This window comes from Stigmatopora argus, chromosome 2, assembly GCF_051989625.1.
Source record: "Stigmatopora argus isolate UIUO_Sarg chromosome 2, RoL_Sarg_1.0, whole genome shotgun sequence".
Lineage (NCBI taxonomy): Eukaryota > Metazoa > Chordata > Actinopteri > Syngnathiformes > Syngnathidae > Stigmatopora > Stigmatopora argus.
In genome coordinates, this window is record NC_135388.1 from 22,322,618 (window position 1) to 22,333,409 (window position 10,792).

A 10,792-nucleotide genomic window follows, 5' to 3' on the forward strand; every position below is an offset into this window, starting at 1 on the left:
ATCTTTCTGTTTATAAATGGTACTGACGGTCGAACGATTCAATGCCCGTGAAACGCTCACCACTCTCACGCGCATCAAGCTTCGTTATTATTGCCACTCGTTTCAAATGAAATGGCTTGCCTCTTCCTTGCAACTCCCTCAATAGAAGCCTTTAGCTTTTTACCAACCATATTCAATATTGGATGCATGAGATATTTAATGATACAAATGAAAAAGGTTCTTTGCACACTGGAGATACATTCACGCACTTCCGCATTGCAACGAAGAAGAAGGTAGATGCTGGGTGAGCTGAGCTCTCACAGCGCCAGGCGTCGGTATTAGCGGCGGAAAGAAGTACTACTCCGAAAAAGGCGCGAAATACAAAATTGGACTTGCGAACATTTTTGGACTTAAACGCAATTTGCAGACATGTTCGTATGTACCGTTGTTCGTAAGTTGAATGTTCGTAAGTAGGGGAGCGTCTGTATTTCTTTGTTGAACACAGGGGCAGCCCGACCTGTCTCATTTGCACTGAAAAAGTTGCGGTGCACAAGGAATACAATTTGAAACGTCATTATACTACGAGACATGCTGAGGAGTACGAAAAATACCAGGGATATGAGAGAGCCAACCAGGTTGCCAGTCTTAAAACATGTGTTCTGAGGCAACAGGATTTCTTCAAGAAGGCTACCAAAGACAGTAATGCAGCAGTCGAAGCTAGCTACGCCGTTTGTGAGTTGATTGCTAAAGCAGGAAAGCCATTCACAGAAGGTGAATTTATCAAAAAGTGCATATTACAGGCTGCACATGTTGTCTGTCCAGAAAAGAAAAGTCTGTTCAACCACATCATGCTTTCTGCCAACACCGTGGCAGAGCGCATTTCTCACCTGTCAAGTGACATTTATGATCAACTGTGTGAGAAAGCACAATGTTTCAGTGTATATTCAGTGGCTCTTGATGAGACCACAGACATCACAGACAATATACATAAATTGGATTGGATTGGATTGGATTGGATAACTTTATTCATCCCGTATTCGGGAAATTTCGTTGTTCCAGTGGCAAGAGGGTGAGGATGCAGGAATAGGAAAGGCATTTTAGGCATATTTCACCAGCTGTGTGATGCCATTAAGAATGCCGGTTTGCCATGGAAGAGCTTTGTTGGAATAACAACCGATGGAGCCCCATCAATGACAGGGAGGAAGAATGGACTGATAGCACTTGTTCAAAAAAAACTGGAAGAGGAGGGTGTGGAGGAGGCCATAGCTCTGCACTGCATTATACATCAGCAGGCCCTTTGCAGCAGATGCCTGAAGTTTGACAATGTGATGTCTGTCGTTGTGAAATGCGTCAACCAAATCAGATCCAGGGGCTTAAAGCACAGAAGGTTCCGTGCTTTTTTAGAGGAAATTGAGTCAGAATATGGGGATGTGCTCTACTTCACTAAGGTACGTTGGCTCAGCAGGGGAAACGTGTTGAAGAGATTTTTTGAGTTGAGAGCAAAAGTAAAAGACTTCATGGAGATAGACGAGGTTGCTGTTCCTGTGCTAAGTGATCCCAAATGGCTCATGGACTTGGCTTTTCTTGTTGATATCACACATGAGCTTAATGTACTGAACAAGAAGTTACAAGGCCAGGGGCAACTTGTCAGTGCTGCCTATGACAACGTGAGAGCATTCTGCACTAAACTTGTGTTATGGAAAGCCCAGCTCTCTCAGGCAAACCTTTGCCATTTCCAAGCATGCAAGGCTCTCGTGGATGCAGGCACACCATTCAGTGGTGAGAAGTATGTTGAGGCCATTTCGAAGCTACAGGAGGAATTTGATCACAGATTTGCAGACTTCAAGACACACAAAGCCACATTTCAAATTTTTGCGGACCCCTTCTCCTTTGATGTGCAAGATGCCCCTCCTGAGCTTCAAATGGAGCTCATTGACCTGCAGTGCAACTCTGCACTCAAAGCCAAGTTCAGGGAGGTGAGTGGAGAAGCAGACAAGCTTGGGCAATTTTTGAGAGAGTTGACCCCCAGCTTCCTTGAACTTTCCCGAATGTTCAAGCGGACCATGTGCCTTTTTGGGAGCACATACTTGTGTGAGAAGCTCTTCTCCACCTTGAACTTCAATAAGTCCAAGTACAGGTCCAGACTTACTGATGAGCATCTTCAAGCTCTACTGAGGGTCTCCACTGCTTCCTCCCTCAAGCCAAATGTGACTCAGCTATGTGAGAAGAAGCGCTGCCAGGTCTCTAGCAGCAAGGAGTAGGCAAGAGAAGCCGTGTTAAGAATATTTCATATTCAATGTTCCATTCAAGTTCAGAAAGTTAAAGGTTAAAGAGCTGTTAATACAGACATTTGAAACGGAATAAAAATAATTCATTTTCTCTACTTAGGCAGCCAGTGTATATCTCTCATTATTATTATTTTATTTTTGTATTACTGATTGATTGATTTTTTATTCATCTTTAAGTTAATTTATCTAATTCATTATTTTTTGTAAAAAAATAAAGATATTTGATAACGTTGGAATGTTTTATCAGCGCTTTTCTTGTGGAAATCCTGATGCGGCCCAGTCTCACCCAGACTTGGCCTCTAGCGGCCCCCAGGTAATTTGAGACCCCTGCTCTAGAGTGACGTGCGCCCCCTCAATGTCAGAGCACAATTATAAAGGTAGCCAAATGTGATAAATTTCCTTGAAACTTAACGAGTTACACACCAATTTTCTTTTTTAAATTTGCTAAATATTAAAAAACTGGATTTAGAAATATATTCCAATAATTTTCAATTTTCTACAGCGAAAATTTAAATATATTTATTTTCTGCGGGCCAAATTAAAATACATTTATTTTGTGAGACAAATATATTTCTGACACAAAAATTAATATTTACCAGGCCCTGGCTCAATTACTATCTTTTCTAAGACTTTTGAGATGGCCGGAAGGATGCTTATAGGTCTTGTAGTTGTTGTTAATGCGGGGTTCCCTGATTTGAAGACCGGTGTGATAACTGAGCACTTCCAGGGTTCAGGGAAGAGACTCTCGTTTATGGATTTGTTTACAATAGTGGTTAATGGAGTATGAGAGATTCTTTGTGGTATTTCAGAAATGTTACATCCATGCTAAACACATCTCTTGCTTTGGAGCTTTTCAGGCCAGATACTGATTTTTCTACTTGTGACCAGTGTTCCCTCTAAGCTGCGCGCGTGCGCAATTGCGCACTATTCTCGTCTTCTCTGCGCAGCAGCAATCATATGGCGCGCAGTAAAAAAAAAATCGGATTTTTTTTTTTTTTTTTTTTTTTACCCCTTTCCCCATGATGGCGCCGTTCAAGCGGCAGCCAGTGGCAGTAGCTCTCTCCACTTATGTTTTTCGTGTTTTACAGCATGTTTTACATGACAAATTAGAGGGAACATTGACATGCACCTGCTTGTGGCAGGTGTGATCCTGGTGTGCCCATAGCGAGCAATGATGATGTCGTGACCGGATGATTCGCCTAAAGACGTTTCGCCGACGGACGTTTGACAGACGGACAGGTCGCCGAATGGACGTTCCGCCGAACGTTCATTCGGCGACCTGCCCGTCTGTCAAACGTCCGTCGGCGAAACGTCTTTAGGCGAATCATCCGAGTACCGATGATGTCGCTCACACTGGTACTCGGTGCGCTCAGGGAGGTTGACTTTCTGCTCAGACCAACGAAAAATTAGAGGGAACATTGCTTGTGACTGCGAAACTATGTTAAGATTAAGAATGGGTTCATTGGTGTTTAGTAGTTGTGGTGGGTGGTATTCTATTTGAGGGATGCTAGGTGTCAGTTCTTTAAGTCTATAAAGTGATCATTTAACGTTGTGGCTATGTCCTTTAGGTCACAGATTGTTTTCTCCTTCAATTGTAGTTCCTTTGTTTTTTGTGCTTTTAAGTATTTCCTGCCAGTTTTTAAATATTTTTCCAAATGTACAATTTCCTTTCAAAAAAGAAGTAACGGAAGCACAACCAGGATGTGTGTTTTTACTGTTACTGTAATGTTAATTACAAATCTAACTTTTGGCAGGTTCGCACGCTTTCATTGTTTTGTTCAAACCCGTAAGTAAGTGATCACTCGTGACCTCGTATACATTTCAAGATGAGCAGATAAATGCTTTTATGTTATAGTTATTTAAAATCACCGTGCGCCACTCTAAATCCTGAGCGACTAACAACCATCAAAAATGATCAACCACATGACTAGAAGCACCAAAAAATGATCAACGACGGTCAAATTGTGGAACCCGTATGGTGGCTTGAAGGACAAAATCATATTAAGTAAAATTTTAATGGGAAAATTAAAGCATTTTTTAAACAGGAGATGAAATTTTAATTAGCAAAAGTGCCGTTTTCATCACGATGGATTTCTTCACCAAGTCTCTGGGTGCAATAATAGCATGAGATACACATTACACAGGTTTCAAGGCTGATATTTTAACGATCGACCGCAAGACCTTTGATAAGCCTTAAATACTGTTAGATGTGCTGACATGGTAAAAGCTAAGAACACATCTCTCAAGGCTACTCACGTCTGGCCAGTCAAAGCACGTTCATAACAGGGGTGGGCTGCCGACACCATGAACGAGTGGGGGCCATCACAAGTGGGTTTTTTCACCTTTTATGCAAGATACGTTTGTTTCCTTGAATTTCATTCATAGACGTCAAAATTAATTTTGTTTAGCGTTTTATCTGTTTATCTTTCCTCTATTTTGAAATAAATGAACGTATCGGCCGCATTGTCTTGCGTCATAGCGTCATGGCGTCATGCCGTCATGGCGTCATGGCGTTATGGTGTTTCGTGCATGTTGTCTTTTTATGCGCATATAAGCTGTACCCTCGATTCAGTCATCATTTTTTGTCCGACAAATGTGGCTTATATGCAAATAAATACGGTAAGTTAAGGCCCATAAAAACTGTTTCAGAATTAACAGACACTGAGATTTAGCATTTTGCGTGATGCAACTTAAGCTCCAATCAACAAGGTTGGCCACGACTGGGTGAGGCATGTTTGAGAGGAATTCTCATAATGGGTTTATATTTTCTGTGCTGCCAATGGTGGCTACATTTGAGCACTTCTAAAACCTGAAATAAAACTTGAGGTTTTATTCAACACTTGTCTGAGATAGTTTCGTAATGAATTTCAATGCTGACATGTGGCATGATGATTTTGGAGCAATTACTTTCCAACCACCCTGTACATCGGTCTGTCGGTAAGAAAATCCACAACTTGAATGTTAAAATAAATATTGTGTGATAGGTTTCAAATAGTTTTTGCACAGGAATATATATTAATATTTTTTAATGAAGTAATTAAATGAAATAAATAGTGCAAAAACAATTTAGAACACATTAATTGAGATCACAACATATATCGCAGGAATGTTTTTTAATCCGGCACCAAGGGGTGGTCCAACACCCAAAAAAACCCACCCCTTCGTTGCAGAGAGTTTGTCCTCCACAAACAAATGATGACAGACATCAGTCTGTCAGTTGCTCCACTCCCCACCTGGGACAGGGAGTTAGGGGAAAGCCCGTGAGAAAACGTGTGTTTATCTAACACCATAAATTGACTTAATGTTTAGAGACGTCTTACAAAATAGATGAAAAACAAAACTGCATGGTAGAATAATGCCCTAATTTTCAATTTTAGCAGGACTTTGGATGCGATTAAGCCTAACCTCCCACCACCAGCTGTGTCATTGCTCTTTGTGAGCCGGTGCGGGTGGGGCCACATACCCCCTGGTTTCAAGTGAGGTTGTGTGATTCAGGCTATTCACTCCTTTATCTAAGCCCTTCACCTTATCCTTAGGGACTATATTGCTTCTCATAAAGGTGCAAAACCAAGGGTGAAACAGGCTGAAGGGAAGAATTGCTATTGGCCATTAAACTGGTATCATAGCCTTCCAGCTCCTGCAGATGTTATAGTTAAATCTTAAATGAAAGTTTTTGTAAACAGGAAGTTCTTTATCACTGCAGGGTACAACAATTTTGCTTACAGTGACCGAGGCCTTGCTGTAAACACAGTGAGTTATTCGACAAGTTATCATCATGGTTATTTTTTCATTTGTATTTCTCTCTATTTCAAGGGCCTGTCATCTATTATTATGACAATACTAAATCACAATTTATTATCTGTGTATTATATAGTATCACTGATTCTTATACTAGCCTCCCACCAGTGCAATGTCAAGTCAAGTCAAAAGCCTTTATTGTCATTATACAACAGCTGCGTATAACAAAATTAGTGGTGCTATTCCACAAAGTGCGTGTTTCCCAGTAAAAACATAAATAAGTAATTTAAAAAGTCACGTCCGGGCAAGGTAATTCTAAAATTCTAAAATATTGCACAATCTACAATCTGGCGGTTTTGACTGAATCTCCACATATTAGTAATTTTTAAAACTTTAAAATGATATTTGAAAAGTCCTCATTTTTTTGGTAGAATGCAGTAAATTTTGCACTACAGTATAGAGCTTATCTTGCTGCAAGTCTTCCTGGACAAATTCATTAAGATATAAAAACATTCACATTTTTAAGAAAAAGATATTGAGAAGGTTGAAAATAATGACTCATTCATTCATACATTCATTCACGCATCCTCGAAAGGATTACATGGGTTGCTGGAGCCTAACCCAGCTGACTTTCGGCAAAAGGCAGACCCAGGACTGATCGCCAGTCAGTCGTAGGGCACACATAGAGACAAATAACCATACACACTCACAAATATACCACCACCAGCTGGAAACAAACTCGCACCTGCCCGAAAGAAGTCAGGCGAGTTAACCTCTACACCACAAGCCGGCTTAGAAATAATGATTTATAATATTTTTCACCAGATATAAGACCCATAAAGCTGGTATGGGAGCAGTGTGAAGTATTGGTGAAAGAAGTGCCCATCATGCCAATGCAATTCATGGGTCTTCTATTCCAAAAGGTAATTTTTTCACACTGACGTGTGTAATGTGTAGTGTCTTTTTAGGGTTTTGGGTGTGTGTGTGTCTTTGATTTTGGCCTCTTGTGTCCCACCGGGTGGCCAAGTCCGGTCCTCGAGAGCCCCTATCCAGTCTGTTTTCCATGTCTCCCTCCACCAACACACCTGAATCAAATAATCCGGATCGGTATAAAGCTTCTGGACATCTTGCTGATGAGTTGATCATTTGATTCTGGTGTGGTAGAGAAGGGAGATATGGAAGCGCCCGTTCCGCCACTAGATCGCGACGTGCTTCAGGATGGTGGCCCCGACGCCTACAACCCATCATGTTCCCAGGGCGAGGCGTCCGGCATCCCTCCATGCTCACAGGCCGGGGAGGCCGGCTCACAGGACAAGGCGGCCGGCTCTCGGGACAAGGCGGCCAGCTCTCTGGCCACGAAGGCTGGCTCTCAGGACAAGGCGACCGGCAGCCCTCCTAGCGACCAGGACGGGGCGGCCGACGACCTATCACTTGTTCAGGGTAAGGCGGCCGGCGACCCTTCTCATGTTCAGGAGTCCGTTCAGGGCAGAGTGCCTGGTCTCCTCATGGGCCGGACCGGCCAGCCCGACGCCTCCTCACGGGCCGGACCAGATGGCTGCCGAACTGACCGGATTATGTTTCAAAGCCCCACCACACAGTCCCAGCCTGGGTTTTTCTATTATTGACATTTGGGCTTTGTCTCACATTTTGGACTACACGCCTGCTGGCTGCCTTCCTTTTTTTCTGAGGTAGGGTCTGGTTTTGGGACGTCTTGCATTCATCCCTTAGGTGGGGGGTATTGTCATGTCTTGTTAGGGTTTTGGGTGGAAGTGAGTGTGTCTTTGCTTTTCACCTCTTGTGTCTCTCTGAGCTTCGCTTCCTCTTATGACCAGCTGCTCGTTATTGATAATCCAAAATTCCCTTTTGGGTCCAACCGCCATGTTCCACGATCAGCCGAATCGTAACATAATGTCACCAAAAGTGGATGTCTGCAGACCCCAAACAACTACCGGTTCCAGTGATGTAAAATCAGTAATGTGACCTTTTTAATCTACTAATTATTTTATGTCATTTACTCTCAATATTACTTAAATCTCCTGATACTACATGAAAAGCAATGTTATGATCACACAGATGTTAGGTTGCCAAAGGTTAATGCCCTACCTACCTACTTAACCAAACAATGACCATTTCATGTAGTAACGTAAAAACAAGAAAACGACTTAAATCTTTTAATATTACGACTTTTTATTCCCAAAATAACTTCAATCTCCTAACATTACGCATACAGCAGTTTTGTGCTTACACGGACTTAACTTCGAATAAAGTTGAAGCCTGTGAAGCCAAACAACTTCTGGTTCAGGTTACAGAACAATAAGCAACAAAATGACTTTAATTTCATAGTATTACTATTTAAATCATGTAAAAATACAATCTATAATTTAATGTTGATCATATTTTTTATTTTAATCTCATAATAATTCAATTTCAATCTCGGAATATTAAGGTATTTCTCTCAAGATTTTACAATGAATGGCTTCTTGTAATTTCCTGCAGAAGACCTGACCATCGCTCATGGTGTGCTGCGGAACAGTGGTTGGATAATACTGAACTAGGGGACAGGAGGAGCCGACACTAAACCGTTAAATTAAAAGTCATATGAGGACTGTTATCTACTTAAAATATATACTCTCTGTATATACTCTTTAACCTGTCATACTCAAAATATATCCTCACCAGCAATGTTCCCTCTAAGCTGCGCGCGTGCGCAATTGCGCACTACTCTCGTCTTCTCTGCGAAGCAGCAATCATATGGCGCGCAGTAAAAGAAAAATTTCGGAAGTTTTTTTTATTTATTTATTTATTTTTTATTTTTTACCCCTTTCCCCATGATGGCGTCGTTTAAGCGGCAGCCAGTGGCAGTAGCTCTGTCCACTCTTATGTTTTTCGTGTTTTACAGCATGTTTTACATGACAAATTAGAGGGAACATTGACATGCACCTGCTTGTGGCAGGTGTGATACTGGTGTGCCCATAGCGAGCAATGATGATGTCGTGACCGGATGATTCGCCTAAAGACGTTTTGCCGACGGACGTTTGACAGACGGACAGGTCGCCGAATGAACGTTCGTTCAAACAGCGTTTAATGATTAAATACAAATACTAGTATTTGTTAGTTTAATGATTAAATACAACTACTAGTATTTGTATTTAATCATTAAACGCTGTTTTCAGCTGGATTTGACCGAATTTGAGAGCATTTTGAGCCGTTTGGCGAATGGACGTTTTTTTGCCTCCATCGCGACATCATCGGGACATTTTACCAAGGAATTCACTTCCCTGGGCTTGGTTCTAATGTCCAAAGAGCTCCAGTATTTGTATTTAATCATTAAACGCTGTTTTCGGCTGGATTTGACCGAATTTGAGAGCATTTTGAGCTGTTTGGCGAATGGACGTATATAGACGTTTTTTTGCCTTCATCGTGACATCATCGCGACATTTTACCGAGGAATTCACTTCCCTGGGCTCGGTTCTAATGTCCAAAGAGCTCCAGTATTTGTATTTAATCATTAAATGCTGTTCTAGGATGGATTTGACCCGATTGCTGTCATTTTAAGGCTCGGTTCTGCTACATCTGCCCGCCCAAGAGTGCTTATTCCCGGGCTGCCATGCCCGCCCAAGAGTGCTTATTCCCGGGCTGCCATGCCCGCCCAAGAGTGCTTATTCCCGGGCTGCCATGCCCGCCCAAGAGTGCTTATTCCCGGGCTGCCATTGATGGTAGACTAACATTGATTTTTACTATAATTTCGACAACGCCGGCGGCGGGCCGGATTAAAAATCCTAACGGGCCGTATATGGCCCGCGGGCCGAGGTTGAAAAAAATGTTCACACACGATCCAGGGGCGGGGCGAGCGCGCGAATCCCGTTTCGGAGAAACCTCAGTTCGGCCGAACGTCCATTCAGCGACCTGCCCGTCTGTCAAACGTCCGTCGGCGAAACGTCTTTAGGCGAATCATCCGAGTACCGATGATTTCGCTAACACTGGTACTCAGTGCGCTCAGGGAGGTTGTCTTTCTGCCCAGACCAACGAAAAATTAGAGGGAACATTGCTCACCAGCCTATAACCCTTTTGACATTACTAACACTAATCATATATTCTGTTTGTATTATCACATAGATCAGTGGTTCTTAACCATGAGCTCCCAAACCCCACCAGTTTCATATGCACATTCACCAAACCCAACTTTAGTGTTAAATAAAATCAGTTTTTTTTCCAAATCCAAGATATATAAATTCCTCGCCGTACTGATTGTCACGTGATCATCTGCACCCAGTGATGGTCAAGCGGGGCATTTTATCGTGTATAGACATGATGAGTCGATGTGTCTTGACCTCCGCGGCAGAGGCTCCACCAAACCCCTGAGAACGACTCACCGAACCCCGAGGGTTCGATCGATACCGGGTTAAGGGTTGACCACTGACACGGATGCTTATTTCTCCTACACTTTCCACACTTATCTTTAGACTGATAGTTCCTTTCCTGTTAAGACCTGGGTGTGCAAGAAGATGTGATATATTTTTCATTTCTGGCACAAAAGATCCTGCCAGTATTCTCAATGCCTAAGCGCTAAATCAAGTTAATTATCAGACTAGCTGGCCGCAGAAAAATCCTTATATGGAAATTCCTTTTTGTACTGAAACCCACCCACTAATCAGTGGCGGTCGGTGCATTTTCTTGTAGCGCCTTCAACGTATCAATCTAACCCTCAAAAACTATTTTATGGCTATAAAACCTCTACTGCAGCTACAGCTGCGACACATAAAAAATAATCAATAAATCAATGCACA